The sequence below is a fragment of the Halichoeres trimaculatus genome, unplaced genomic scaffold, assembly GCF_033239565.1.
Source record: "Halichoeres trimaculatus isolate MK-OKI-2021-1 unplaced genomic scaffold, fHalTri1.1 fHalTri1_scaffold_13, whole genome shotgun sequence".
In the NCBI taxonomy this organism is placed as follows: Eukaryota; Metazoa; Chordata; class Actinopteri; order Labriformes; family Labridae; genus Halichoeres; species Halichoeres trimaculatus.
Genome location: NW_027437191.1, coordinates 9687371 through 9712253, shown reverse-complemented (window position 1 = coordinate 9712253; position 24883 = coordinate 9687371). Strand labels below are relative to the sequence as shown.

The window sequence follows — 24883 nt, the reverse complement described above, 5'->3', positions numbered from 1 at the left end:
ATCCACAGAACATCTACAGCTGCTGGTGTACTGCTGCTTACATTGACTTCTTTTTTTGTTGATGCATCATGAGTTTTCAAATGTTAAGCTCAGAACCTGAATGAACGAGGGTTATAAAATCTTTTTATCTAAAAACTCCTTAACAATGGTCATCTTTGAGCCTGAATCTGTCAGCCCCCAGTGTTACAGTTTAAAGAGTAACCCTGTAAACACGAGACCTTTAGCTGAATGTGTCAGTGGATATCTAGTTTACAACAGCTGTTAAAACACAGAGGAAGGCATTGAAAATGCTTCAGTTTTTAGTATGAACATGTCAAAGTACTTTCATCAGATTGATAACCTAAAGCTGTTGAAAGGGATGCATCCAGCTGAAAGTTGTCGATCAACTGAATTGCTCTCTAAGCCCAAACTCGAGTCAATCATCTGCAGAACAACAAACCAGGATCAAAAACCAGCACAGGATGAATAGCCGTCATGTCAACAGGCTAAAGGCTGTCGTGCTTTCTGCACAAATGTGATGCACAGAATCAGCACGGGAGAACACGTGGCTTTCATACATTTTAACTCTCCATGTGGAGTCCATTCCCAAGCTGCAGGTGGCGGTGTATCACAAATGTATGTATACCGCAGAACTAAACTACAGTAGAAGAAGTTGTTTTGACTGTTTACAACCTTTTTGTACTCTTTCCTGCCACGTTTGGCTGCACTTTTACACCAGGATCTGTTTATCACACAGTTAAGGCTGTGTTACACTTTCTGCATGAACATGACGCACAAAATGAGATGCACGAGATCTGCGCGAAAAAACGCATGAGGCTTTTATGCTTTTTAACACTCTGCATGGCATCTGTTTGCATCCATTCCCAAACTGCAGGGTGCGGTCTATCACAAATGTACATCCACCAGAGTAATAAACAAGAGTTGCAGAAGTTTGCCTTTGTTTATAACATTTACATATTTGTCCCAGAGGATTTCCCAGGTTCTTTTCACTGATTCCTTTCCTCTTCCTGAGAGTGGCCGTAATTTCACGCCATGGACACCATCTGTGCGAAGTCACGTGGTAGTTAGAAATTTCTGGAGGCGATCAACGCAGGAAGTTTCCATGTGAAAAGGACTTGTGAGGGGGCAACACAGAAGTGCTAAAATCTGAAGCTGTCTCAGGAAGTAACAGAAGTCATTTACAGACCAAGCCAAAAAAAAGATGTATTCACAGTAAAACTAAACATAATTACAATTCTACTACAATTCTACAATTTTATTTAGCAGACACTTTTGTCGGAAGCCACATACAATTTTTATTAATGCCTGTTACAAAAATTCGTGTCCGGTCTGAACCTCAAATTTCCTGATCAGCACACACTGTATGTGGGGTGAATTTTTTTTCTAATTCAGTGGTTCGGAACATATGAAGATCACAAGTTTGCCCAAACAAATGTACAGCACCCTATAGCTGTTAGTGTGAGACCGCCCCATTTCCAGCATGGCCGTGCCAGTCGATTAGCTTCAAAACTCAGTTCCAGAAACTGACGAGTGACTTCAGGGTGACTACGTCCAATTATTTTACAGTCTATGGGTGTTACACATAACCGTGTGAGCCTGTCTCTTCTTTCTTTGGGGACATTTTTGCGAAATGGCCTTTGTTGTTTTCTTGCTGCCCTCTGCTGGTCTGGTGATGAAGTGCAGCTGTTTTTATTTTTCTATTCTCCAGACATTACCTGTGTCTCAGTGGACACAGACAATAATGGGCCTCAGAAACCATTTAGTTCTTGGAGGAGTAGCTCTTGAAGACTAGTTAAGTAATGATATGAAAACAGAACATAGGATACAAAAATAGATGCATAGCACAACATCCATCTGAATAGAGGAAGAAGTTAACCTATCACCACATTTCCTCCTCTTGAAGAAATGGTACTTCTTTCTGAAAGATTAATACAGGGATGATCGCCTCGCAGTAAATAAATAAAGAGTTCTTTCATATTTTTGCAGATGGATGCCTGAGCCCTTCCTGATCCCCTCAGCGTGACCAGGTAAATCACATCATACACTATTACAAAGGAGCCATCTGGCCTCTAACACAGCCTCTAAATGCTCAGCATTAACAGTTAAAGGGGTCATCTGTGGAGCATCTCATAAAGCAGCCCAGAGCTTTTGACCTCTGCGCGACCTGAAAACATTTCACTCACATTGCCTCATGGTGACTTCTGAAGGGAGACGAGCGGAGGAATTGCAGTTTCATCAGTCTGACAAAGCCGAAGAATAAAGTCAGTTAGCCCGGGGTGCAACTCTGTGTTTGTGGAGTCCCATTTAGAAAAGAAATGCTTTTTATTAGCCTGTATCTCTGCACCAAGGCGGAGCCATAAAGCCAACTGTTTTTAAGGGAATTAAGCCAGCTCAATATTTTTAAAAGGGAGAGGACACCATGTAATTTAACTACAGTATAACAGAGTAATACAAAAACTAAAAACCTCATTTGGTGAAAGAAAATCTAAAAAGCAGGTGCCGTGAGCACAGAAAGTAAGACTCCTCAAACATTTAAATGCTTTTTGCTTTATCTAAAGCACATGCTCCTAAAGTCTTACTCAGTGTGGTATGAACAGAATCTTAAGGTGTAGTTTTATAGAAATGTGAATGATAAAGTCAGGAAAAAAGAATAAATACTCTCATTCTGTTGATTGTGATTCATGTCTGATTGTATGGATGATAAGTACTGCTAATACTGTAGCACAACAAACAGTTTCCTGCATTTTATACCGGACTAAAACTACAATAACTAAAACTTCTTCAGAAAGAAGTTTTCTCCTGGAAACTATCAACTGAGCGTTCATTGACTTCTTCGACCCACAGAGATTCACAGCAGCTCTCATCATCCTCTGCTGGACTAATGAATACAGAGCACTTTGCTCCTTGTACTTTATGACTTATTTATAAGCAGACACAGAAATTAATTGTTTGCCATGTCAGGGAGTCTCAGCTAGAACAGCTGCGCAGTGATCACAAAGGTTGTCCATACAGAGCTCGCACTAATGGAGGAGTTATTTTTACCAACAGGGACAAAGCCTCAGTTTGTTTGCTTGAAGAATTCACTGCTTAAATTTAACTTCACTTAAAAGTGGATGAAAACGAAAAAACAAGCGGAAATGATAGCACCAGGATATTCAACAGTGCTGGTTAGAGGTAGTTTGGCACCTGAAGGGGACAAGGAGAATTATTTTTATCTTATCTTTAAACAAGATTGTAAATAATATGACTTTGAAAATCCTCCTCTTTTCTGCCCGTAAGGCTCTATAATAGAGAGATATTGTGATTTAACTCTGAAAGAGAAGCAACATCGCAGGGGGAGAAAACCAAATAGTGACAACATGTTTCTGAAACGCTCAGTTTGATGCAGTGGAAGCAGATTTACTCAACCACAGAGATCTCAGATCCTGCACCGCCTGGAAGACTCTGATCGCTGAATTAAATCATACCTGAAGTTTTTATATTAAGGAGATATTTCTCTGAAAAAGCCTGTTTTCAGCTTTACAGGCACAAAAATCTGTCTTCAGCCACACAACAAGAGTAACTTCTTGTGTTCTGTATTTTCTAACACAGAAAAATAATACAGAACATGTAACATCCTTGGCTTATAACCTTGGCGGGACTTAGTTTCTTTGCTCAGTCTTATTCCCTTTTATTTTCTTTTATTCCTTTTTATTTGTCTTAATTTTCTTTTAGTTGTTTTTACAATGCTTTTATGTCTGTTTTTCCTTATCTGTTTTTATCATTTTATTTTGATCTACCTGTACAGCACTTGGTTCACGGTACAGTATGGTACGGTACGGTACGGTACGGTGTAGTATGGTATGGTACGGTGTGGTATGGTATTAAGGATGGGTACCGATATGGTATTGTTCAGTACTGGTACTAATTACCACGTACTGGGCATCAAACTTCTCAAAAAACTTTTAAAAAATGGTCAAACAGTGGAGTTTTACTGTAATCTTAAACAAACTGATTACTGTCCTGCTCACTTGACTTATAAAATATACTGGTTTAATAGCCAGTCAGAGAAAGATATCAGGGATGGCAGCCAGAGTGGTTAGATTTCAAAGTTGTGACTCCTGCAACACCTTTCAACAAGTCCCCCCACACACTGAGATCAAATGGTCGTTATGGTCTGTAATCCTGGTTTCAAGCTATTAGATGCTCCAGTTTAGGTTGACCCTGTAGCCAGTGTTGTGCACTAACATGGTGAAAATTAAATCACTGATTCAACGCCCTCATATTTTGGCGAACAGTGGAAGTTAACCTCAGGCTAAATTATGAACTTATGAATGTGATATCGAGCGTAGTTCACCCTGTAAAGACTGGAGTTACCTAAACCTGGTACAGCAAGGGTATTCAGGTTTCTGGCGTTTGATCAACTTGCCCAGTGTGGTTGGGGATGCCTCTGAGGTGTGAAGGAGTTTTATAAATAAATCAGGTCAAATTCCAAAAAGTGAAAAACTGATGTGATTTCAGACAAATGTGGCTTTTTAGAGTGGAGAATAATTCAACTGTTTGATTTTGTGTTTCTTTGGCCTCACCTGTTTTATTTTGGGAATATCATAATCATCTCACCCTTCTGGTCCCTGTAGAGGAGATTTCACTGTGCTAATTTAAGTGCTAATTAAAGGCAGAAATTCAAGCCAAAAATTTGGTTGTCAAATTTTAGTAATTTATGAAGTTAGTGTAAGTTCATGCAGGACACAGAAGTCATGCCCAGCTGTGATCAGCTGACAGGCTGATGTTCAATCTCTAACCCCTCTCAACCAATCACAGCGTGTGTCCAACGACAAGGCGGTGTATTCAAATCACGTCATCACCCTCTCTTATCCCTGCTACCTCTTTGCTACCCAGCTGCTGCTGTCTTAATAATTCCTCCTCCACCCCAGTCTCCTCTTATTAAGACTCTGTATGTATCCTATTGATCTGTATGCATCCTTTTAATCTTTATGTAAGGGATGTTTTGCTCATTGACTGTATATAGAGTGAACAGCGTGGCTCCACCATCTACCATTGTACGGTTTTGAAGCCAAATGACCCCCGTTACAGGCACAGCCATCAAAGCAGTTGTGCAGCCAGCGTCTGCGCAGTAGAAATGATGAGGGATTCTAGGAGAATCTGAGTGGAGCTGGGTGACAAAAATAAGGATAATTTTTTTTTTGAGAGTCTAATCACTTCTTGACTCTACCTCCCGACACATTTTACGAGAACAATACACAAGAACAGCAGCTGTCAGTCATTGTTAAATGTAATTTTTTTAACCTATTATAACTAATGAAAACAAAACTTTTGAGAAAATAAGGACTTGAGTACAAGGCAGCCAAATGAAATCTTCAATAACCACAACAATCGGACATGAGAAACATTTCTACAAGGTGTATTAATTTTTTAAAGTTTGACCACAGCCCATCTGGAATGACTGGGAGATTAATTTTTTGACCTATACTGTAGCCAGCAACCAGGGGGAGCAGTTTTTGTGGTGATCTCACTTCAAGCCGGGCAAGAAGACGTCCATTTTTTTACGGTCTATGTCTATGGTTTTGCTATGCACTCCCTGGAAAGCTTGAACAGGCTGCTTGGCTAACCCATGGGGTACTCAGAAAAGCAGAGATGTAACGCCAATTCTAACTGTATCCATTTGGTAATAAATGGTTCAATGTATAACGAGGGTGTTCCTGACTGAACTGTCTATACGTTTTTAAAGCTGCAGATTGTTCCCTATATTTAAATGGAAATTTTGCATTTTAAACTCCACAGCTGTCTATGATTTTACAGTAGAATACAGTCAATCATTTAGTTTAGGAATTGTCATTGATTGAAGGCGAGGCGTATGAGGTTCATCTAAAAAACTATTAAGCTGCAGCAAAAAAATTAACCTGAATAAGGTATTTTTTTTGTTTTTGTGAACTGAGCTTTGATTATTCAGTGTGATCTTTTATTGCTCAACACTGTTTGAAGCTCTGGCAGAGAAAAATGAACCAAACACGAGAAGCACCTTACCAAAGATGGAGAGTATTTCTAACACTTTATATTTTAACACTGGACTACGGACACTTCAGGCTGCTCTCACTATAAAAGTAAATATTTCAGACGACTGATGCACCTTACCCCAGTAATTTTACAAAAATGTTATGCAGAGCATTTGTTCTGAAGCGTTAGTCTCGTATTTTGGCACCAAAACATCAACAAGCCTGCTCACAGATTGTGAGTGACAGCCTGTCAAACATCATCGGCACGATTGTCGCCATCGGGCTGAAAGAAACCGACGCAGTGATCAACTTACAGAACCAAACTCATCAATCTGTCCCCACAGTCTGTCCTGTAACACCTGACACTCTGCAGCTGACATTTGAAGAAAAGTATCTCAGTAACTTTAGACTTGAACAAAGAGGCTTCTCTTCTGTTGATCCCTGTTCTTTCTTCTATTCACAACGCACGGTTCAGTTTTGATTGACACCTGTCATGTTGAGAAATCAATCCTCCATGCTTTCATAAACTCCTCAGCTCATGGGTTGAGAGTGAGTGAATTAAAAACTCTTAAAAACGCAGTGATTAGAGAAATGCTGACTGGCCTTTCTGTGTGTAATTAAAACAGTGCAAAGTGTTTGTGTTTACAGTCCTGATAACATCTATAATTAGTTTCCAAACATTGGAACGAGGAGTATGTGAGCATCATAAAAAAACAGCTATTTTCAGTGACACTGCACAGAAAAAAAAACAGTTTGGTTATTAAGGCACTTGCTGTGCTGTGCTAATAATCTGCAGCACTCTGTTCTCATTTTAGAGGAGCACATGAGGGCACGGGTAAAAATAGACAACGGCAGCTCGGCTCTCATTAGACATCTTCTTTTTCTGTTAATCCACGTCTGAAAAGTCTCCAGTATCACACGTTTAACTCAGGCATGCAGTAAACTGTGAGAGCTGGTGCCCTGAGTGATGAGGACAGCAGCAGCAGAAGTGTTAACAGTAAAGTTCTGTGACAGCAAAAACCTCTGCTGGGACTGGTGCCATATCGTGCCAAGATCCATCAGATCAGAGCAGAGTTATAGACGGAGGGGACACAAACACCGATGAGAGTGTGAATGAGAGGATTACAGGGGAAGACACAACGCTAGGATGAAGAGGTGTGTTTGGATCGCTTAGTGTGTGAAGAGTCTGTGCTTTACAGGGAGCAAGGAGGTGGAGAGTGTTCACAAGGGACAAAAATGTGCAAATTAGAAATATAAATCACATCACAGCAAAATATTCATGAAAGGAGAAGTTCTCAGCCGTCTCCCTGAAAAAAGTTTAAAGTTAATATTACTTTGAAGTATTAAACTTTCAAACAGCAAACAAGTTATCGTGAAAAAGCTCCACCTAGAGGCATACTGTCCTCATATTTTGCCTGCTTTACTAATAGTCATTAACATTAAACTATAACATCCCTTTTTTTTTACTTGACACTGAAATACTTGCAAGAGTTTCTGGAAAGTGGAAATCTTTGCCAAGTGGTCACATAAGGCGTTGACAAAAGCAGCTGATGCATAAGTTCCTCTGCAGTTCCTCAAATGTCCACTAGAGACCATCTCAAAAAGCAAAGAGAGCCACATTGACACCCATATTAAAATCCTATTTTTTACATCAAAATTAAATGTTTCTGTAAATTACTCTCATTACTGGTTCATACCTCATCTGTGTGAAAGGAAAGAGTTTTGCATGCAATTGACAACTGAACCTGACTTTATTGACCGGTGACTCAGCAACATTCATCACAAATGCCAATATGCCGCCATCTTTGAGCTTCAAAACACGAGTGTTACAGTGTAGGCATATTGGAAAAAAAAAACAAAAAACTACAAAATGGCAGCGCATGCCATTGGTCCCCACTCCTGCCTGCTCTCGAAAAATGTGAGCCTCTAGTGCAGATGTGTTGTGGATGGGTGGATGTATCAATCAGTGAAAAACCTTTTAAAAGGTCAAGAAAGACCAGAAAAGAGAAAAGTACAAGTTGATTCACCATTTCCCCAACACTGAACTCCGTTAATAAAGAGACTGTAAGTAGTATCTGTTTAAAGTTGACTGCAGTGACACCTTTTGGTCCGGGGTCCCACACACACTGTAGTGAAGAGAGGACTTTTACGGAGGCGTGTGTTTGTTTCGGAAATGAATGGAGATTAGATCTTAAAGTTGTGATTAGAACACAACTTCTCTTTGTTCAAGACAACTTTTTTACTCAATACAACACAACAAGGAAGGATATTAAAACAGTTATATAGCACTAGGGTTTGAAATGTGACAACAAGCAGACTCTGTACCGTAGTTTAGAGCCAGCTATATTTAGTGCTATGTGCAGTCTGGTGCTCTAAGACATGTCTGTAATGTGTAACTTTAGTAAATCCTGGTTAGCTATGTCCTGCCAGTCATCTACCAAGCAGAGCTAATGTAACCTCACTCTTCATTTTATTGATAGACTCTCAAGTTTGAACAGACCACTGCAGAATAACTGCTGACTGTGGGTTGGAATAAACATTAGCACAAACAGTATAGCTCTCGTGTTAGCCTTTAGCTTTGGCTGTATCATTCCCCTGTTTAGCTTCTGTCCTTTTTCTTTCAGACAGTTAGGCTCCTGTGCCTACCATCACTACAAAATCAATAATAAAATAGTTTTCAGCAGAGAAAATCAAAGATTTAGTTTCTCACTTATAAACTTTGCCAGTCAGCGTGGTGTTGTCATAGAGACGTAGGCGTCCTGCCTGTTATTGGGAAGCTATGAAGTAGCATTTAGAAATAACTATGTTGGCACTGATGATCTCATTTTAAAATATGGATTACAATTAGGCATATATGTAGAGGGGAGACTTTTTCAAGATCACTTTGAAACTCCTCACAGTACCTTCAACAACAGACAGTTGAATGGACGCTGGTCTGACCATTGACTCATCATACATGCAAGAGTTTTACCTGTAAGCAAGTATTTTTTAAGTCATGTATTTCCTATTTCACCCCAGGAATGTGAAAGTAAGTAAAGATTGACCCCTGACATTCACACACATTTTTTTTCACACATTTTTGACTGACATTAGGCTGGAAGTGAAATATCAAAAATGTGAAGTTATTCGGATTTGGTGAGGTTTGTTTTCTTAAGTCTTTACAAAGAGCGAGGTGACTTCACTCTTTTATTTAGACATTATGAATAATAAGTGCAGACTCATTCACTCTTCACCTTTTTCCCTGGAGGGAGCCAGAGTGACTATCAGTCTTCACCATGTTCATGTAGACGTCCACTTTTTATCCTCTGACAGAACTGGTGCAGACTCCAAAGACTGTCTGTGAGCAGAGATGACGTTATCCAGCCATCAAAGAAGTTAACATGCTAGCAGAAAACAAAGTTAATACTAAGCATTTAGAGAAAAAAACATTTCTCCAGAGTTTGATGGAGACTGGAGCCGGCGGTGGCGGTGGCGGTGGTGTAGTGTAGCTGTTTCTGCAGGATTTGAGTCAGCCGGGGACATCATGGAGGGAGACAGAGAGGGCAGAACACTGATGAATTATTCACCACTATGTGCTTTATTATTGTTATTGATCTTTGCTTATGCGCCGGGGAAGGACTCTGCTGTTCAGCCTGGAGCTCCGCCCTCCACTGACCTCCTCTCCACTCCCATAAACCAGGCGTCCATTTTGTGATATTACACCTCCATTATTTATTACCTGTCAGTGCAGATCCCTTTGTCTCCAGCTCTACTCCTGCATCCTCTGACACTCTGTGTGTGTGTGTGTGTGTGTGTGTGTGTGTGTGTGTGTCTTTTAAACAAGAAGCATCAAGGGGATAAATACACACAGACATGTGTGTTCAGTTAAAGACACTTCCCATTTGTCTGCTTATATACTTCCATAATTTAATCAACCTGTGATACACCCCTTTACTTCACCATCCTCTTCATGACTGAATCCATGGATTCTCTGCAGCTGTTTGACTTTTAAAAGCACACAAGGCAAGATTCATACCTGTCAGAGGTTCAGGCATAAACCGAGCAGAAAAAGTAAGGACATTTGTGTTTGGTAGATTATTATTTTGTCGTAACAAAGCAGTATCAATAAATATTTTACTGCTGTAGAGTCTGTTTGTTTCCCTTTAAATAAAGCCACATTTTTAAAGAACACACATTTGTGGGCTGAGCAGCAGAGCTGACAATGTGGGTTACACCCATGAAAAATTTGCCAAATCTTCTCTGTTAATGCCAAATAGCCAGGGGTGGAAGAGGAAATTTTTTTAAAAAACAGGATTTTTTCTTTGACAATATCAAAATCGGGGTTCATTGTCAAAAAATACTTTTTCTATTTTTTCAATTCAAATTTTTAATTTCAGTCTATGTTTATAAAGTAGATGGGAAAAAAGTTACCACTTTTTCCAGCAGAGGGTGAAATGTTTCTCTCTGACTCACATGGTGTGCAATTTATGGGAAATAAAGGCTCCTGATGTAGTCCGTAGTTTAGTTTAGTTCAGTTTATTTGTTTATTGTTTCGTGGACAGTCCCCTTTAATTCACTATGCAGTTAAAGAGGCAGCTTTAGCCTGTACGGCTAATTTCCGGCTGTAGTCCCCGGCCATTTGTAAAACAGGCAGCCAGACATTATCATCATCATTTAACTTTTTTCGCATGGTCTGGTGTTAAAAAAGAAAACGAAAAATTAAAATATTGAAGAATCGTAATTTAAATTGAATCAGCCTCCCAAAAATCGTTGTATTACTGAATCGCAAGAGTAGCATATCGTCCCAGCCCTACAAACAGCTCATTCTGCTGATGATTTTGACTTTTGTTTGGAGCTTTGAAGCTGAAGACACAAAAAGGGTTTTTGACACACACACCTTACTGTTTAAAACATTTCAGTCAGACTCTGACAGCGTTTCCTTCACTTTTGGAGACAGCCTCAAGTGGACATTAGAAGAACTGCAGCTTTCTGCATCTTGTTACAAGCTTCATTTCTCTGCACCTGAGGTTACACCCAAAAAACCTCAGATGAAGCAAGTTTTTGTGTCATTTCTAGAAAACAGTGTCTTCACTGATTTTATATGTGCCACAAACATCTAACAGGGTCAGAGAAATCTCACATTCAAATATTTGAAAAGAAAGAATTGTATCATAGGTATTAAGAAAAAAGCTATCTAAGTTTATTTCTTAAAATGTTTGTCATATTTTGAAATAATTAACATCCTAGCGTAGTTATCTGTGGATTATATTCTGTCTAGTAAGACACTATTGGTAGAAATAACATTAGAACACTAAAGCCAGAAATACTGGATGCGTCTCCCATCAGACTCAATGAACCATCTCTGCCAACTCATGAGACCGAGGAGTTCCTACTCTCCTCTTCATGTTGGGCTGTAAAACCTCAAACCTGTCGACTTCCTGGTCTGGCTCCACTCTTTATGTCAGTTTACTGTAACTGTCGAGTTAAACATGATCTGGTTTTGGGGACGGTTTGTTTTATTTTGACAGTCACTGGCTCTTTTTGGTAGTGCAAGTCTTCCTGTCCTGATTTTTGTAGAACTGACTCCAGCTTAAATAGGATTATTGAGGATGCAGCCGGGCAGCAATGGAGAAGATCAAGCGTGAATTGACACATTGACTTGAATGGAAACCTATTTAATCCATGTTGTGATGGAGCAGAGCACCACTGGAGATGCGTCTGGTATATTTTGGCCCTTACCTAGTTTAAAGTTTTGAGATGTAAGAATTGTAGTGATTTCATTCTCAATAACCAATCTTTGTATATATCTTGCTCCTATATAAATTCGTAAATAGTAATATTTTTCTACTTTTCTATATTTCTTATATTTCTTTAAATTCCTAATTCTCTATTATATTTTCATTATTCTATTTTTATTGTTATTGCATTAGTGCACTTTGTTGTGAGCTGCTGTGACAAAAAATTTCCCCCAAGGGGGATCAACAAAAAATTATCCATTCTATTCTATTCTATTCTATTCTATTCTATTCTATTCTATTCTATTCTATTCTATTCTATTCTATTCTATTCTATAATGTGTTAACCTTATAACCGACACTTATTTCTGTCAGCAAACAGCAAAAGATCAGGAGTTGACCTGATGCAAATCTTTTCATCCTCAAACACCTTTAGTCTAACACAGCTCTAAAACCAGAGGAAGTAGAAGTGAAAGTTTAGACTCAGAAGAAAATATCTGTGATTTTTCAGGTCTGCTCTGTCTGACCTTCAAACAGCCGAAAGAGGCAGCCGTCATAAACTGTAAGCCAGGACACAAACAGGAGGAAAAATACACACAAGGTTTTTACTGCTTCTGATCTCCAGTCCCAGAGTGCAGCGTGCACTTACTCCCATTTTAACAACAATCCACGCACGCACGCACGCACGCACGCACGCACGCACGCACACACAAACACACACACACACACACACACACACACACACACACACACACACACACAGTCCTTAGAGAGGCTCAGATGAATGACATGATATATCTTTTTAAGAGCGGAGAGATGCACAGCTGAGTAAATACCACATCAAACATTAGACTGCCATCATGATCCTCTCTGCTCTCTGCTCTCTGCTCTCTGCTCCAGAGACGCAGCCAGAAGGGAGTGTAACGCTCCTGAAATACGCCATATTTTAGGAGTTAACACTTGAAACTGCATCATGTGTTTAGATTAAATTCCAACACTATTTAATCTTACTTAAAAATGATGTGCTCCCTGTAACAGGGTCAGATGGAAGTTACCTTTAGGACAAGACAGTGATTTGCATGGAAAAAAAACATGTAAACAACATAAAATTTATGAACCAGTGTCTCAGTATTATGCAACCTCTTCAGCCCAACTCTCAATCCACTGTACAAAAAAAACTAAGGTCAAGTGAATATTTCTCCTTGTTAGTTAGCTTAAAAGGTTGATCTGCTGCTTCAGTTCCCCTCAGTTCACACATACTCGGTGTGTGCCACAGTCCATCTGTGCCGTGGTCTTGCTCAGGCTGACAGTGTGCCCATTCACACTGGCTCCATCCCTGGTCCAGTCCTTAGCAGCTGGATACACAAGATCACAGGAAACCCACATTTTCTAATGGGGACCATACCATAACAACAATGTATAAAGAAGTAACCACATGTAAACAACACACACTTCACCTTTTAGAATGTGGTCACACTGGCAAACCATACCATACTCAAGCCCGCTTCAACCCTAAAGTCCAGATCGTTTGGCCTGTGTGACCGCAAGTGTGCCGCGCTTGCATGATTCACTTCTTTGCTTTTGCATGCTTTGGATAGGTGGGCTTCAGCTCGGTTCACTTCATGCATGAGCAAAAGCACATGGTAATGAGGTATGATCCACGATGTATGATTGCTGTGACTGTTCCTCTGGACAATCATTTTAAACAGCAGTAGGGGTATTAGAGGGCTGTGTTGGACAGAAACATCTTACCATAAGCCAAAAAGTCTCTTAAGTTAAAGCTGTGCTCTCCGTGTCTCACTGTGCTGACTCCACCTAGCACGCTTCAGGTAAACAGATCCTTCACAATGACGTAGGCAGGCCATGCATGTGCTGAAAGTCTGGATCATATTGGAGTAGTGGCCGTACTCTCCAGTGGGGGAATGGTGCCGCAGGGGGGCAATCGTGCTTGGGTATGGCACAAGATTTTGGGCTGCTAAGGTAAGTGATGAAGTTTTGATATGTAAGAATAATAGTCACAATCAGGAGCCAGAAAACGGTGCTTTATTTTAAAATCAACCACATACTTTAAGTTCTTGATGGACCAAGGGGAGCACAGAGTATGTGGGAATTGTAGGTTACTTTACAGGGCTCATCCTGGACAGATGTATTTGAAAGTTTGACAGAGTAGTCTTACTTTAAACTCTTTATCAGTTAAACCTGATATTTACCTCTGCCAAGAAGGTTATGAGTTTGAGAGAGTCTGCAGTTTGTTTGCCTGTGAACAACATAACTCAAAAAATAACAAACTGATCTTGATGAAATTTTCAGGGAATGTTCAAAATGTGAAAAGGAAGAAGTGATTAAATTTTGCAGGTGATCCAGATCAACGTCTGGATCCAGGATTTTTTTTAAGGATTCTTCATCATTGTAAGATAGGGCTGTTTTCACCACATGTGTATATAACTCCAGGATAAATGGTCAGATTGCTTTGCAAAACAATACATGACAAGGTCACCATAATTTCTGACAGATGTAAAAGGACGATCCAGATCCTGGCAATGTTCTGGATACTTAGACCTGGAATATGAAATATGTACTGGGTCATCACAATTTTCAACACTGTCAGGTAACAAATTATCACACAAACCTGCAACTAACACCAAATTGTAGCAGACAGTCTGCTGAAAGGGAGTATAACATTAAAGTAGGACTAAAGTGTTGGTGACAATCACAATATGAGGGCTTTTCTAGTTAGATACTGTAATCACGCTGTATCTACAGGGAGTTACTGCACATTTAGATAAGTCGACACTATAAATGTGCATTCAGTACTGGTGAAGTTGCTGGCAGTAGATTACAGTGTTCATTCATTGTGAAAGTAAAATCAAATTACAACCACTGACTGTATCTTTTTTTTAATATAGTAAAAATATTGTGAAATTTTACTGGTACCTTACTGAAGTTTTACGGTGAGAGTTTTGCAGTACGCTGTTGTCCTGTGAGAAACACTCATTAGACTAAGCTTGACCAGCCAGCAGAGAAATGTAACCCAAGGGTGTTTCTAGCAGTTAGAGAGAAACCATGTCAGCAGTTGGCTTTGAAAGTAACCTCCTACCCTCGCTCCGGCAAAAGAAAGTGTCAGATTTCATCCTCTCTCAGAAGTTTCCAGCGGGCGTGTGATCGTCAGTTTGAGGCTGATGTGACAAATTTGGCCTGAATCGCTGTACGAGGTGACGACGTACAAGATTCAGACAGGAAGAGTGTTTTTTTTAGCTGCAGAGTTAAAGTGCACTAATGAGATTTGTGAGAGAGGTTGAAGGGAAAGGTGTGTGTGTGTCTGTGTGTGTGTGATAGAAGGCCTTCCCTCCACCAGCTCTCACCACCTCTGGGAGAATCCTGAATCACATCAGGTACAAACACCTGCTCGCTGAGGAGTCTCCTGAGCAGCTGTGAGCCGCGAACAGCTGCTGAGCCCACGCCGACCCTCCTCCTCCACCCCCGGAGGAGACCCAACATCCTTCAACCAGCTCCCAGCTCTCCTCTGTCTCCTGCAGCTGTGGGTGGAGCGTGGAGCTGGGGTGTCTGGTTCTGGTCCTATAGGCAGACTGACGGACAGACGGGCGGGCGGTGTTTGGGTGCCTCTGGGTGTCATGTCTGCGCTCAATTCCCAGCATTCCCAGCAGCAGCTTGCATCTGTAGCTTCACTTTGTCTGGTTTTCTTCTATCACTCTGACGTTCTGCTGCTCCCTCTCCTCCATCCATAAACAGATGGGAGGAGTTATACGAACAGGCAGGCTTCCAAACATTTTCCTGCCAGCTGAAAACACCTCTGTCCAGACATCAATAAGTCTGATCTAAGGAGTGTGACAACTACAGATGCTTGATATATGTCGCTAGGTAATCATGCTAAAGAGAGGATATATTTTTGTTTCAATAATTAAGATTTATCAGACAGAAAATTTATTAAAAGTTTCTTCTCAAGCCAACACTATTACCTACAGATGAACACACCCAGCTGCAACAAGCTGACAGGTGTGATGGTGTCACCAGTGAGGACGTTTCACAGGTTTCAAGTAAACGTGATCGAAATGTGATCAGTGTCACAAGTATTCAAAGAGGAGAAACATCCTCAAGTTTTAACACATCGGAAAAGATGCCATCGTAAAAAAGATGTCTAGAAGTACGAAGAAGCCTCTGCCAAAGCAAGCCAATGCATCAATAAAACTACTGTAGTGCAGACTTAACAGACACCAGGGAGCTGTGCAAAGTTTATCAGAGACAGACTGAGGATTTCACCAGGTAATGATGTATTTGGAGCAGGATCCTGAGACTCTACCACTCTGTAGACGTATCCTTACCTGCCCTGTATCATGTGATGTCTACACACATTCACATTATCTACAAAAACATCAGAGCCACAAGTCTAAAAACAGATAGACAAACTACTTATTGGTCATTATTGGCTTTTTGTATCAGCTCAAATAAAAAACTCTACTGTAGTCATCAACATCTGAAGTGCACATGGCATTCAGACTAGAAACATTACCACCCACAGACTGAGGTATTGTTTTACCAGCAGAAGAATGACTCAGAGAAAGTTTGAACCTATTTTACAAAATACCTTACGACAGTAAATCTACTTTTTGTTCGTTGTAGCCCCTGTGGTGAGAGTTTATTAGACTCTGATCCAGACTACAGCCCAGAGCCAGGTACCACACCAGGTCAGAGGGGACAGACCCAAGGTCGAGCGAGAGGGGCAGTAGTTAGAGGCAGGGGAACAGAAAAAGAAAAGAAAGCCTCCGTCTTTCTTTTCTTGCTCTGTTTAGCTGGAGGAGTGGTGACCAGTAATCTGGGTATGGGTAGTTTCTTTGCCATTCTCCTGCTGAGTGCGAACCTGTACACTGCTAAACTCATGAACACGCATTGAGTCAGGGGTAGTGCTCGCTGGTGAGATGTACGCCCAGGAGGAGGGCAAAACAATGTGATTAGCTGATGTTTTCCTGGGTTTTCTCCTGCTGTAGATAGCGGATATTATTCACTCTCATTTAAGAACACATCATGTATTGACATATAGATCATTTTAAACCAGTATAACAAAAAATGTATCTAAATCAAACTACCAATTATAACTTTAAGTCACTTTCCACCTAACCCCAAACTGACTCTTGGTGGCTGTGCTGTGCTAGAACAAGTTCTCATGGCTGGGTAACAAAACAGCCTTTACAGTGTGTGAATAGATAGATGTGATTCAAAATGTAAAAATACTTTGAGTGAAGAAGACAGAAAGCACCACACAATCCCATTCTAGTTTCCAGTCCATCAACATTCAACAGCACCAATGAAGTTTCTCTGCAGATAAGATAAGAGGGGGGGTGATCACCCCAATTGATGAATGCCAGTCCATAGACTGTATATAAAGTGGACAGCGTGGCTCCGCCATTTATCATTGTACGGTTTTGAAGCCAAAATACCCCCGTCACAGGCGCAGCCATTGTAGCAGTTTGCAGCCAGATTCTGCGCAGTAGAGACGATGAGGGATTCTGGGAGAATCTGAGTGGAGCTGGGTGACAAAAATATATATATATATATATATTTTTTTTGTGAGAGTCTAATCACTTCTCGACTCTACCTCCTGACATATTTTACCATCCCCGAAAAAAATACACGAGAACGGCAGCTGTCAATCATTGTTAAACATTACATAAAGCCTCATTTTTAACCTTGTATAACTAATGAAAACGAAACTTTTCAGTTAGAAGAGGACTTGGATACAAGACAGCCAAATAATACCTTCAAATTACCACAACAATCGGATGTGAGAAACATTTCTACGAGGTGTATTAATTTGTCAAAGTTTGACCACAGCCCGTCTGGAATGACTGGAAAGCCGTATATTTAAACCTATACTGCAGCCAGCCACCAGGGGGAGCAGTTTTTGTGGCGACCTCATTTTGAGCTGAGCAAGATGACGTCCATTTTTTTTTACAGTCTACGTGCCAGTCGCTGACAGAGACAGAGAACGGCCAATAAGAGGGGAGACAACACCTGAAGAGACAATGAGAGGACGACTCAACCAACATATTTTAGTCGAATATGTTAGCTTATAAAAGTTCAAGGGACAGGAGAGGGAGGTCAGACTTTGTGAACTGATGACTGAGCACATGGTGTTGTAGTCAGGGCTGTGTGATCTGAACCCAGAAATCTTTGTAAAACCACGTTTGACGTATTAAATTTGTGTTCAGCTAAGAACCCTTAGCCTCCTGATGTTCCTTCTCCATGAACGAACTGAACAGAAAGAGGTGACAGGAGAATGAAGTCATACTGATAAATATTATGGTATTTTGGTCAGACAGATAGCACCTAAATTCCATCAGCTCCTAAGGGATGAATATGGTTTTTTGGATTGAACTGAGTTGAATTAAACTGAAAACATCTTTCCTTGGTTCCGAATTTCTTGATCATCCGGCTGAGCATCTCTTCTCCAGGATCCATCTGGAGACAGATTAACACAATCCGTGCTTTTCTTTTGTTTCCGCTGATGAAAAAGTAAAAAAAAAAAACTTCAGATTTTATCCAAAAGTTGTGCAGACAGAGACACAAACAGCAGCAGCATCCCTTTAAGGCTGTACCAGGGACAGCCCGTCCACACTGGAAAGACCTTGTCATCTCATTTCATAGCTGGACCAACAGCAGCCTCGGGGGAGGGGAGCGGAGTGAGTAAGGTGGCAGGCGGAGGTTAAAGCTGAGTAATGTGTAAGTGATGAGACTCTGAGTCATGAAAACACTGCAGGGATTGCAGAGTTATCTCCCTGCTGAACATCCGACTCACGCCGCTCACCTCCTCCCCTCGTCTGCTCAGCCTCTGATCGGCTCCTCTCTGTCGGCTGGGAACGCTGCAACCTTGGGCCATCCTTCCTGTGCAGCTTCAATCGCACGCTCAGCCTGGGATGTTTTATGTGTACGCCCTTCGAAAACCGTATCAAGAGCTGGGGCGCGACTGTTTGCCATGCTCAACTGTAAGTGACGCTGACACAGAGAGGATGTTAGCAGGGGTCTGACAGCCTGGGGAACATCCTGGGGGTGGTTAAAGACGGAGGGAGAGGAAGGCTTCAGGTGTAGGGGCGAGCCCTGCAGCAGGAGTCAACATATGCATGGAGCTAATTAGCCACACTGCGCTTATGCAAAAACCTTTTAACTGTTTCCAGCCATCAAACACCTTGTGATTCGCTCTGACAGGCCCTCTGCTCTGCTTTGCATAAAGACGCTGGTGAGAGTGTTTAAAATTTCATCCGCCTCCCTCAGCAGAGGCCTATCACTGCCTGAGATCATTCCTCCATCAGGCTGTTGGCAAGCAGCTCCTGCTCCGTTAACCCTTCATCAGACCGATCAGCTCCTCCTTTTCTCTTCTCCCTCTTCAGATCTACACCGTGGTCTGATTTCTTCTGCGCATAAGGAGGATGAAAATGAGTGTCACTGCTCTGTCTGAATCATCTTGCTTTGGAAACAATCAGATTTACGGACCAGAGGGAGAGTGTGAGTCTCCAGTGAGCTCATGACAGACCACCTGTTTTCCCCAGTCGGCTGCTCGGCTTTATTCTCAGACAGCAACAAACTGTTTGACAAAGAAGAGCTGGAGATTTAAAATGTTTCTCATAAGCTGATGAAAGTCTGAGTAATACATTTATTGATTGAAAAGAAGAAGGGATATTAAGTTTTGTAAAATGGTGTAAAGCTGCAGCCCTTGTTTATTATGATATCAGCTCATATCTCAGATCAATTTGTCCATAAATTTTGCATCCCTCAAAAATTTACAGCAGTGTGTAGGAATGCTGCAGCTTTAATGCAACAAATATTTCAACAAAAAGACTTTTAGACAAGTTACTCCTTTCTTTTAGATAAATGATGGATCATTCACAGTTTTATTGTCAGGACAGCTGCAGAGTAAAAGAAATAAATGGGAGGAAAGCAGAGACGACAGAATGGAGCCTGGAGCTTACCAATAACTGATCTAACTGGCTCTCCAAGAGTTATCTTTAAATGTCAGACTGATGCGCTTGTTTTGTGCTTGTCTTTTCACCTGTACCAGGTTGGTGACAGCTCTAAAATTGGCTGATCATGAGCTCTGTTGGTCAGACATTGATCAGACCAAACACCCCTCTCTGCTACGTGTCATGTTCATGCTCTGCCTGAGAGAAGCCCTGCATCCATCCAGCAGGTAATGATGTTGATACTGAGACTAATATCAGCTACATGAGTTTCCAGGTCTGAGCTATTCCATCTCCATCGCAGTCTGTCAGGTCCCATCATTGTCTCACGTCAGCCTCTGATTGGCCGGGCTGATCACCTTTCCTTTGAGCTACATTTACATTCAGCTGAGACAGATCCACAGAGACACACGGGGAGTGATCAGGAGGCAGAGCAGCGTCTAACTCAAGGACACAGTGACAGCAGCACAGCTGTTGACTGATATGTTGTTGGTGTCAGAAATCAAATCAGTGACCTTTCTGTTATAGACCTCTCTCTGGATTAATACCAGAGAGAGCACCTCACTGCTGGGATGGTCTCACACCACCATGACGCTCTGACTGCACCACCTGCAGCATTTGTCAACATTAATTCTTACATCCTCCCTAAATAATAAACATGACATGACTTCAACAGTCTTATGAAACCAGCAACCTGTTTGAACTGTCTTAATTCAGACTGGTGGTCCAGGAGTGGTGACAAAGCAAAGATGACCTTTACATTATACACACTCACTGCCCACTTTACTAGGTACACCTTGCTAGCAGTGGCAGCTGCTGGTCAGTCAAGGAGGGGAAGCTCATTTTTTCAGGCCTACATCATGAATTTGTTTATTTATTTAAACGTAAATTCTACCCTCTGTGTCAGCTTGCTATCAGCTGACACGGAGTCTCGACAGGCTGTAAGTGTGAGTGACAAGGGAGAAGCTCGGCAGGTGTAGCTGTAGCTGCTTATTGGTGAAAAGAGAGAAAATCTTTAAAGACAACGCTCATCGTTTTTAAGAAAGGTAAACTCACTGGGGATCGATAAAGCCTCCAGATCAGTCCAGAACAAATTAATGTAAAACTGAGAAGATGCTCTGGTGGAGGGTTATACTTCAAGATCGCTAACTGGCTCATTTCACTGTCAATCAAAAAGGGATTCGACCTCAGACAGATCATCCAATCATCATGCAGAAGCCCAGCATCCAGGCCAGCCCACTGCCTCATAGACCCCCAGGTACGCTCAGCGTCCGAGGGCGGGACAAAGATCAGCGTTTCTCCAATGACCATCTAGTTTCCACAGTGGAACAACCCACTCTACGCTTCCCCACTGAAGTCAGAAGACGCTCAGCGTCCGACTATGTTAAAGCGCTGAGACGCTGTGGGGATGAATGAGAAGGAGGTGGAGCCAGTTACCTGTGATAGGAGCTGATTCTGAACAAAAGATGAAGGAATTCTAGCGCATATTTAGTCAATGAAATGTACACACAGCAGCACCTATCACCACTTTTTTGGGGAACATTTCAGGGGAAGCTGAGCTTCCCTTGTAGTCTTAGAGCAATCGCAACTGCTTACCAGATCTGACCCCCTTCTTAAATCTTGGTGATATGGATTCAACAGGGTGCTGGAAACCTTCAGAGATTTTGCTCCATATCGACGTGATAGCATCACACAGCTGAGAATCTGCCGTTCCACCACATCCCAAAGGAGCTCTATTGGATTGAGATCTGGAGACTGTGAGTACCGTGAACTCATTGTCATGTTGAAGAAACCAGTCTGAGATGATTCCAGCTTTATGACATGGAGCGTTATCCTGCTGGAAGTAGCCATCAGAAGATGGGTACACTGTGCTCATAAAGGGATGGACATGGTCAGCAACAATACTCAGGTAGGCTGTGGACTTTAAACCATGCTCAGTTGGTACTAAGGAGCCCAAAGTGAGCCAAGAATATATCCCCCACACCATTACACCACCAGCAGCAGCCTGAACCATTAGCCGCATTTCCACCAAGCAGACCGGGTCGGTTCGTCTCGGTACGGTGCGCTTTCAGCGGGGTTTCCACAGAGACGAGCCGTCCCACTTTTTTGGGACCCTTTCGTATGGGTGCCAGACTGAACTGATCCGCTCTCGGGAGGTGGAGCAACACACTGCAGACGGTTGATTGGTCAAAAGAATCGTCACTCACCCCGACAGCGGCTGCATTTCTCCTGGCGGCACACAGAGTTCTCTGAAACGAAGCTTGATTGCACTTTGTAACAGAGAGTTTCATGAAAATCACAGAGAGGACGAAATGCTGCATGTCTTCCATCCGTGCTCTTTGTTTACTGTGTCGCGTTTTCTTCTTTGTTGGATTTAATCGCGGGGTAAGCTGCTACGCCGTCGCGCTATTGTTTACCAGCTGTGGCTTCCAGCATGCGGCTTACTTGCCGCCTACCACAAGAGGGCACAGTTTGCTGTGGAAACGCAAACGGGATCAGACTTAACTGTCCCAAACCGTCCCAAACCGTACTGTACCAACCCGTACTGCTTGGTGGAAACGCAGCTATTGATACAAGGCAGGATGGATCCATGCTTTCATGTTGTTGAGGCCAAATTCTGACCCTACCATCTGAATGTGGAGCAGAAATCCAGACTCATCAGACCAGGCAACGTTTTTCCAATCTTCTATTGTCCAGTTTTGGTGTTGCTGTGTGAATTGTAGCCTCAGTTTCCTGTTCTTAGCTGACAGAAGGGTCACCCGGTGTGGTCTTCTGCTGCTGTAGCCCATCTGCATCAAGGTTGGACGTGTTGTGTGTTCAGAGATGCTCTTCTGCAGACCTCGGTTGTAACCAGTGGTTATTTGAGTTACAGTTGCCTTTCTATCAGCTCCAACCAGTCTGTCCATTCTCCTCTGACCTCTGGCATCAACAAGGCATTTAGCCACAGAGAACTGCTGCTCACTGGATATTTTCTCTTTTTGTATTTAGATGACCAAACATATTGAGTTGCTGCCATGTGATTGGCTGATAACATATTCGCACTAACGAGCAGCAAAACAGGTGTACCTTATTAAGTGCCCACTGAATATATATGGCATAGTCTGATGGTGATGTCGTTCCTTGGGACATCTGCTAACTGATAATATACCTAGACTCTCCCTCCAGGTCACGCCCACTTGGTAAAACCATCTGTACCATAGCTTCCTTCATTAGGAGATATAAAAAAGAGAAATGGGACTAAAAGACAAATATCTGCTTGAGTGAACATTTGGAGGTCAGCATCTTTCTCACTATCATCTCACTCTGGTAATAAACAGGCTGTAAGCCTCACCCACAGGGAGCAGCCCGGCTGTTTGCAGACTTCAGTAAACAGAGAGAAGACAGAGTATGAACCCTGCTCGTGCTCAGTCTGCACCAGTGAGCAGATGATTTATCACTGAGCGGCTGTTGAATGGATAAATGGATTTAAATACAGATGAATGTGTGAGGGAATATTGGCATAAACACTAAGGGACACAGTCATCTCTGCGTCGTCCAGAAGCAGCAGTTCATCAGTCTGTGTCGCTCACAGACGAGGTGACTCTGGAGGTGCTCTCATTGTTTGAAAAGGTTTTAAGTAGGAGCTGAAATGTAAAGGTAGTCAGAGAGCTTTTTTTCAAAGCCTCTACATGATCCCACTTCAGAGCAGTGAGAATGAAGAAAGCAGCCATGAGCTGCCCATCATCCGCTCAGGGAGCCAGCGGAGTGTTTCCAGGCAGAGCCAGCTCTGCTCTGTTACACACACTTCTCCTCTTTACATTTCAGCTTCAGCCGGCTGCACCCAGGAAGGAACTGACACGTTCAGGGAGAAATCTACTCGAGAAAAAGGCAACACCAAAATAAACAGTATGGGATCATTTGACAGTGGTCAAGAAAATACTTAGTCAAATATTTGTATCACTTAATAGCTGAACTAAGCAACATTTACCCTGTGAGTGATGGATCAAATGTGTCTAGGGATGGGTACATTCAAAATTATTTGGTACCAATTAGGGCTGCAACGATTAGTCGACATAATCGACTACGTCGACGAAAAAAATTCATCGACGCAAATTTTAATAGTCGACGCGTCGTATTATTGTTTTTATTGTTGTTGTCACATTGTGAAATCAAATACCAGGGGGTAATACTCATCTGTAACTTCAGTTCAGAGCATGAGGTGCTGTGTTATTGGATACTTTTATGGGAAAAGATCACTAAGTTCATACGTGCGGAAAATTGATGAGGAAAAACTCCACTTCCAGAGAGCGCTGTGCGCTGACGGAGGCTCTGCATCTCCGGCTTGGACAGCCTGACAGCTCCCGGGGTTTAGCGTCTGATAACGTGATCTAGAGAGTCTCCTTCACTCTCTGTTACCAACAGTTTTTCAGGATCTAAGCGACAAACTAGTGTAAAAAATTCCCCTAACTTTTGAAAAGAGAGGAAATTTATCACTCTCAAACTCACACTGCAGCGGTAACACTCAGCGGGGAGGAGGAGGGGCGGAGTGCGCATGAGCGAAGTGGAAGTAGCGCATATAGAGAAACGAAACTTAACGCGTTGTCATGGAGAGTTGGGGGAGAGTCAGACGGGATCGCACAGAGAGCAAAGCAAGCCCCAATGAGCAAATAAACATTAGAAAACGAGCCCAAAGTCACTAATAAGCGGTCTGTCCAACACTGCGTACAACAACTTAATTTCCCTGTTACCTGCTTCATTCAGTTTGAGATTTAGCCTATTTATTTTTTGTATAGCCAAGTACTTATATTTTTTCACGTCATCATGAATGAAATAAAGACAAACAAACAAACAAACGTGACACAGGGCTGACCAATCAGAGATGAGAACCTAACTCTGGGTAAATGCAGTAAAAATGCAAAACACAGGTTGAATTATAAAGGTCTGCACCTTTTAAAGGCCAAATTAGGTTGAAACTCAAAATAATCGTGATTAATCGACTAATCGAAAAAATAATTGATAGATTAGTCGACACTAAAAATAATCGTTAGTTGCAGCCCTAGTACCAATACCTGGTACCTGGCAATCGGTATCAGTACTAAAGGGCACCAATTTTCGTTTTGTGTGTTTATGTGGTGATAAATATTAATTTGTGTAATAATAATATAAATTTACGTGAATAGCTTGTAATGCTGTGTTCATGTTAAGCATGAAAAATGCCTACTTTGACTTG

At 41.8% G+C, this 24883-nt stretch overlaps 1 protein-coding gene across 1 annotated transcript in view; it reads right to left on the bottom strand.

Annotated features, from left to right (window-relative positions):
• Positions 1 to 24883, bottom strand: part of LOC141801532 (heparan sulfate glucosamine 3-O-sulfotransferase 5) — a 117942-nt gene that overhangs the window by 8254 nt on the left and 84805 nt on the right. The gene's annotated exons all lie outside the window — the stretch shown is intronic.